Source organism: Vombatus ursinus, unplaced genomic scaffold, assembly GCF_900497805.2.
Source record: "Vombatus ursinus unplaced genomic scaffold, bare-nosed wombat genome assembly UNPS02014807.1, whole genome shotgun sequence".
NCBI lineage: Eukaryota > Metazoa > Chordata > Mammalia > Diprotodontia > Vombatidae > Vombatus > Vombatus ursinus.
In genome coordinates this window covers 20,724,109-20,729,976 of record NW_020954585.1, presented here as the reverse complement: position 1 = coordinate 20,729,976, position 5,868 = coordinate 20,724,109, and the positions used below count along the sequence as shown (strand labels likewise).

Here is a 5,868-nt window from a genome sequence, read left to right as displayed (position 1 = left end):
TAAAAAAAATTTAAAGAAATCTATTTTTGCTGCCTCGTACCCCACCCACTTCATTGGAAAAAGAAAAAGAGAAACAAATCCCTTGTGAAAAAAAATATGCATAGCCAAGCAAAACAAGTTCCCTTATGGGTTGTATTAAAAATATATATACACACACATACATACATATGTGTGTAAATATATGTATGTATGTGTATATCTACAGACACACATATCAATCATTCTGTACTCTGAATCTATCACTCACTTCTCTGTTACAAAGTAGGCAATAAATTTCCTCATCAATCCTCTGGTTTGTTCTGATTGGTTCTTGTAGCTTTCAAAGTTGTTTGTCTTTATAATGTTATTGTTATGGTATAAGTTGCACTACTATTTCTGCTCATTTCATTTTTTACCAGTTTATATAAGTCTTCAAAATTATTTGTTTTTTAAAAAAATAATATTGATGTTAGAGTATAAATTATTCTTCTCATTCTCCTTCGGCAGAATCATAGGTTGACCTCCTTTTTGCTACATTTCATGGAAAGTAGTAAAAAGTTTGTGCTATCCATTTGTTATCTCTTCCCCTCACTACATCACTGATTTACTTTCTTTTCCAGTCTCAGATAGTTTTGATGATTTCTTTTATATTACTACTTATGTGCCAATCCCACCATGAAGCTTTAAATTTTTCTTTGGACAATCTGAAGTTGGGATTCTTCTGAGGCTGTAGTGCTCCAATATTCATAGCCATCTACCACCATCAAGAGAACCCTGGTGTGAAAAGAGATGGATTTTTATAGCAATGGATAGCTTGAAGGTCATTGAAAGTGTTTTGCAATTTCAAAAATGTAGCATAATCCCATTTATTATTTTTCAATCTGAGGCTCAGTTCATTGTCCAATATTTAGGTAATGACATTAATAGATATAATACGATAATTCTTTAATTTTTTAAAGCTTTCTGGGAGGTAAGTGCTATAGTTATTCAAAAAGTACTAAATGATTCCAGTAAAGTGAATGAAGACTTAGCACTAAATATGGCTAAGTATGGCATTCCTTTATTTAAAAAGTTTAAAACTCACATTCTAAAAAAAAAAATCTTGAGAATGTTATGCACTAGTAAAGATTATGGTTCTTGTGTATTATTGTTGATTATTTCATAAGTTCACTATGTACTGATTATTATTTTTGTCTATTTCATTGTCATCAAGATGAAAAAAATCTGATATCTTACTTAGAATTAATTTTAACCTACCATGCATCTTTCAATTGTCCTTTAGACATCCCGAGTTCTTCTGAATCTTCACAGAAAAATCCTGCAATTCTTCTAAATCTGTAGTGTCCTAGGATTTATAACCATATGGCATCATCAGAAGAATATTGGTGCGGAGATGGGCCTGTGATTTAGAATTTTAAGAAACCTTAGAGATTGTGGTAGGTGTGCAACCCTTGCCCAGTCCAGAAGAGAGATCATCTTTTCAGATGAGGAAATGAAACTCATATGAGGAGACTTGTCCAAGAACACACAAGTAATGAGTGACAGAGGCAAAAGGACAGAGGTCATCGTCCTTCAAAGGCAGTACCTTTTCTTCTGTACCACAGCTCATCTTCCTATATTACAGGTAAAGAAACTGAGGCTGGCCCAGCTGACCAGGGTGAAACAAATAGTGTCAGAGGTGGAGTTTAAGCCCTTGCATTTCTGATTCAAAGTCAGGACTCTATCCAAATACTGGTTTTCTAACTTAGTGGGGCTACCTTCCAATTGCATGTCACAATCTAGGAAATGTTTGTTCTGCCGCTATTTCCTTTCTTCTCCCACCAAATTAAGGCTGCAAAACACTTCATTGAACTTCTGGGTATCACATTGTTCATTATTGCAACCTCGGTGTTAGGGAGGAGGAAAAGTAGATGCTAACCTACCATGTAAAGAGAGTGCATATAACCTTAGGACTGGAGGAGATCTTAGAACAATCAACTCCAACCTCCTTATTGTATGAATGGGGGACCTGGCTCACTCCTTTTCTTCCTTTCCATGTTCATTTATTTTAAAAAAATTTTTACAGCTGTTTTTTTTTAATTAAATAACCGTTTTGTAAAGTCAGACCAGTGCAGTGACTTATTGGGGGAATATGGAATTAGTGCCTCTATCGCTGACAGTTTCCCTCAATCATATCTTGATCTATATAGCATGTGAAAAAAAGGACAAGGCAGTGCACTAAACACAACACAAATCTCAACAGGGCTTGGTTTAAGTATAACGCCTCATTTCCCTTCTGCCTTTTTTACTGCACAATTTTAAATGACATGTCTGTGGCCTAGAGTCCCCATCCAAGTGGATAAGATAGGGGCTCCGTGGTTTCCATTTCTAACATCAAAAATGCCTCCTTCTCCCACTCCCACTAATCTATTTAGGATCAAACTGACTTTGGGAGAGGGCAAAAAATAACCATGATCAAAAACAAGTTGGGGTAAGGAGGAAGTGACATGACAGAGGAAAAATATGTGGATTCAACTCCATAAAAAAGCTATTGGCGAGGGAAAGAGGGCCTCATGGAACTTTAGCTCAACAGACCAGAGGGATAAGCTAAGGAAGGCTCTCCAGACATACATTTCAAGAATTCTAGGCATCATGATATCAATGCTGTCCAGTGTTGTTGTGTCTCCTGCCCTGGAGAAATCCCTGGGTGTAGACTAGGCTCCTATTGGAGCCATATTGGCTGTGGCTATCCCCAAATTCAGTCAGAGGGTGCTCTCTACTGTGCTGTAGTTATCCTTAAAACTCTTGAGCTCTAGGAACTGCTTGGCTCTTCTACTCTTCTGGCTGGAGGGCAGATGGGTGACCTGGGTAGTGGTTGGGGAGGAAGCTTCAGGAGACTGTGTTAGATCCTTAGCTGCTGACTGGTGCTGCCACTAGGAGCTCCCACCATGGGCTTTGGCAGCGACAGCCAGCTCACTCAGTGCTTTCTGGTAGTGTAGATATTCAGTCTGACCAAAGATGCCAGTTACATATTGAGCTGTCTCATAGCCATCTAGCAGGGTATCAATGAGAGCTTTGCGGACACTCTTGAAGGGGCTACTTGTGTTTCAAAGCTCCATCAGGTAGGAGTGGAAGTTCTCACCATCATGGAATGAGGATGCCAGTCCTCTGAATCGAATGGGATCTCAGAAGCAAGAATGGCATCCAGTGATTTCATCCTGTGCAGGTGGTTGTAGCAATGCTGATTTCCTAGTGTCTCCAGCTGCAACAGTTTGGCATCATCTTCTTCGAGAAGCTGGGGTTCATACTTTACATCCTAGACCATCCTTGGATAGCAGGATGTCAATCTCTTCCTTCAGGTCCTTGGGAGCATTGTGCCCCAAAGGGACGTGAGGGCCTTTTCAAGACTTCATAGCAAAATGCATGATCTGCCTCTTCATGAAAATGAACAGCAGCATAAATACCAAACTCCCGCAGGCCATCAATCACCAGCACGACATAAACCATGGATAACCAGTTACTGCTGGATGCCATGGCCTCCCTCCAGCTTCGTTAGCTCAGGTTCCATAGTAGCGATGGCCCTAGGGCTCCTTGGTGCTCCCTGGCCATTTCCTTATGGGGGAAGCCAAAGCCAGGCCCTGTTGGAAAGCATGGCAGCCAGGGGAACCACAGGGAATTGGGGCCCCATGTTCATTTATTTAGAGAGGAAATTTGGAAAAATTTTTTAACAGCCTAACATTGTCCAAAGGGCAGTTAGGTAATGCTGCGCCTGAAGTCAGGAAGACCTTACTAGCTATGTGACCCTGGGAAGACACTTAACCTTGTTTGCCTCAGTTTCCTCATTTATAAAATGAGCTGGAGAAGGAAATGGTAAACCACTCCAATATCTTTGCCAAGAAAATCCCAAATGGGGTCAGGAAGAGTTGGACAAGACTGAAAAACAACTGAACTACGAAACATATTCCAAGACTAACTTCTCAACCTAGAGAGTATCCAAATAACCAGCAAAGTCAACAGTTGTACCACAAATAACGTGTTCTAGTCTCAGTGTTGTAACTTATAAAACTTAAGAGGCAGATGAATCATTGATAATAATGCCTTGATTTTTTTTATAGTGTGTTGTGCCCGATTAAAGGAATTACTATTAAAGATATTATTAAATATAATATCATTATATTAAAGATAGAAAGCAATTAAATGGTACTAGTCTTCTGATCCAAATCCATGTCAGTTTTATTTTATAGCTGAAGAGAGGATAGAACAATGTATCCTAAGTGTTATATTAAGTGATATATTCTAACAGTGAGAGCATATGTACTGATGGAGTCTTAGGTGAAATATAGGACTCAATTCTCAGGACCCTTCCTAGAGACTGAGGACTCTTTCAGTGACCCACTGGATAATTTTTTTTCTTTTTTTAAAAAATATTTTATTTTTTCCCCAATTACATGTAAAAACAATTTTAACTTTGGTTTTTACAATTTTGAGTTTCAAATTTTCTCCCACCTTCCCTCACCTCCTCCATCACTGAGAAGGCAAGCAATTTGGTATAGGTTATATGTGTGTAGTCATGCAAAACATATTTCCATATTAGTCATGTTGTGAAAGAAAACACAGAGGTGAAAAAAACTAAGAAAAATAAAGTAAAATAATAGTATGCTTCAATCTGCATTAAGACTCCAGCAGCTCTTTCTCTGAAGGTGGACAGCATTTTTCATCATAAGTCCTTAACAATTATCTTGGGTCTTTGTATTGCTGGGAATAGCTAAGTCGTTCACAATTGACCCACTGGATATTTCCACTTGCTGTGTTACCTCAAGCTCAATACATCTAAAACTGAAGTCATCTCCTCCCTTCTGACTTACCTATGCTCTTTTCCTAGTCACTCATGTTCAAGATCATAGAGTCATTTCTTGACTTCTCCCTGTCTCTGTGACTCCATTTCAGTTCCTATTGATTCCTTTTCCATAGCATACATGAAATTTATTCCTTCCTTTCATTCCCATTGCCACCAATGCAGAACCCTTCATGCCTGACTCAGTGGCATGCTGGTAAATGTTTAACGACTCTGGGGGAAAGGGAGGAATATGCACGACACTTTAAAGTTTAATATGCATTGTTAACATTTCCTCTACTACTTTCTTAAGTCCAGATAATCAACAAAGTAATAAATTAAGCTCTGATTTATAGCCTTTGCTGATTTCTGAGATGTAAGGGCTCACACTGAGAATTTAACAATCAGTGCTTGTGAACCAGTCCGAGCTGGCTCCAGCACACCTCATCTATATTAGTGCTTGTTGTTATTGTTTAGTCATTTTAGTCATGTCTGACTCTCTGAGACCCTGTTTGGGGTTTTCTTTGCAAAGATACTGGAGTGTTTTACCGTTTCCTTCTCCAGCTCATTTTCCAGATGAGAAAACTGAGGCATACAGGGTGAATGAAGTGACTTGCCCAGGGTCACACAACTAGTGTTTGAGGCCAGATTTGAATTCAGGTCTTTCTGACTCCAGAAAGGGGTCAGAACTTAGGTCTTTCAGACTCCAGGTCCAGTACTCTGGCTACTGCACCACTTAGCTTCAAAAGATACTGGAACGGTTTGCCATTTCCACCTCTAGTTCATTTTACAGAGGAGGAATTGAGGCAAACAGGGTTAAATGACTTGCCCAGGGTTACATGGTTAATAAATGTCTGAGACCAGATTTGAACTCAGGAAGAGGAGTCTTTTTGACTTCAGGTCTAGCACTCTATCTACTGTGCCACCTGACTGCCCTTATATTAATGTAGTTTCCTTTTAACTGGTCTTTCTGTTAAGCCTCTACCTCTCTAATCCATGCTACACATGCCTTCCAAATCCTTTACTCCCCCCCCCACCAATCTAGTACTGCAATTTCACTGGTGTAAGGAATTCCT

At 39.2% G+C, this 5,868-nt stretch overlaps 1 pseudogene; it reads right to left on the bottom strand.

The window, feature by feature from the left end:
* Positions 1-2,720: 2,720 nt before the first annotated feature.
* LOC114051945 lies at positions 2,721-3,492 on the bottom strand (annotated as a pseudogene).
* Between the last annotated feature and the right edge of the window lie 2,376 nt (positions 3,493-5,868).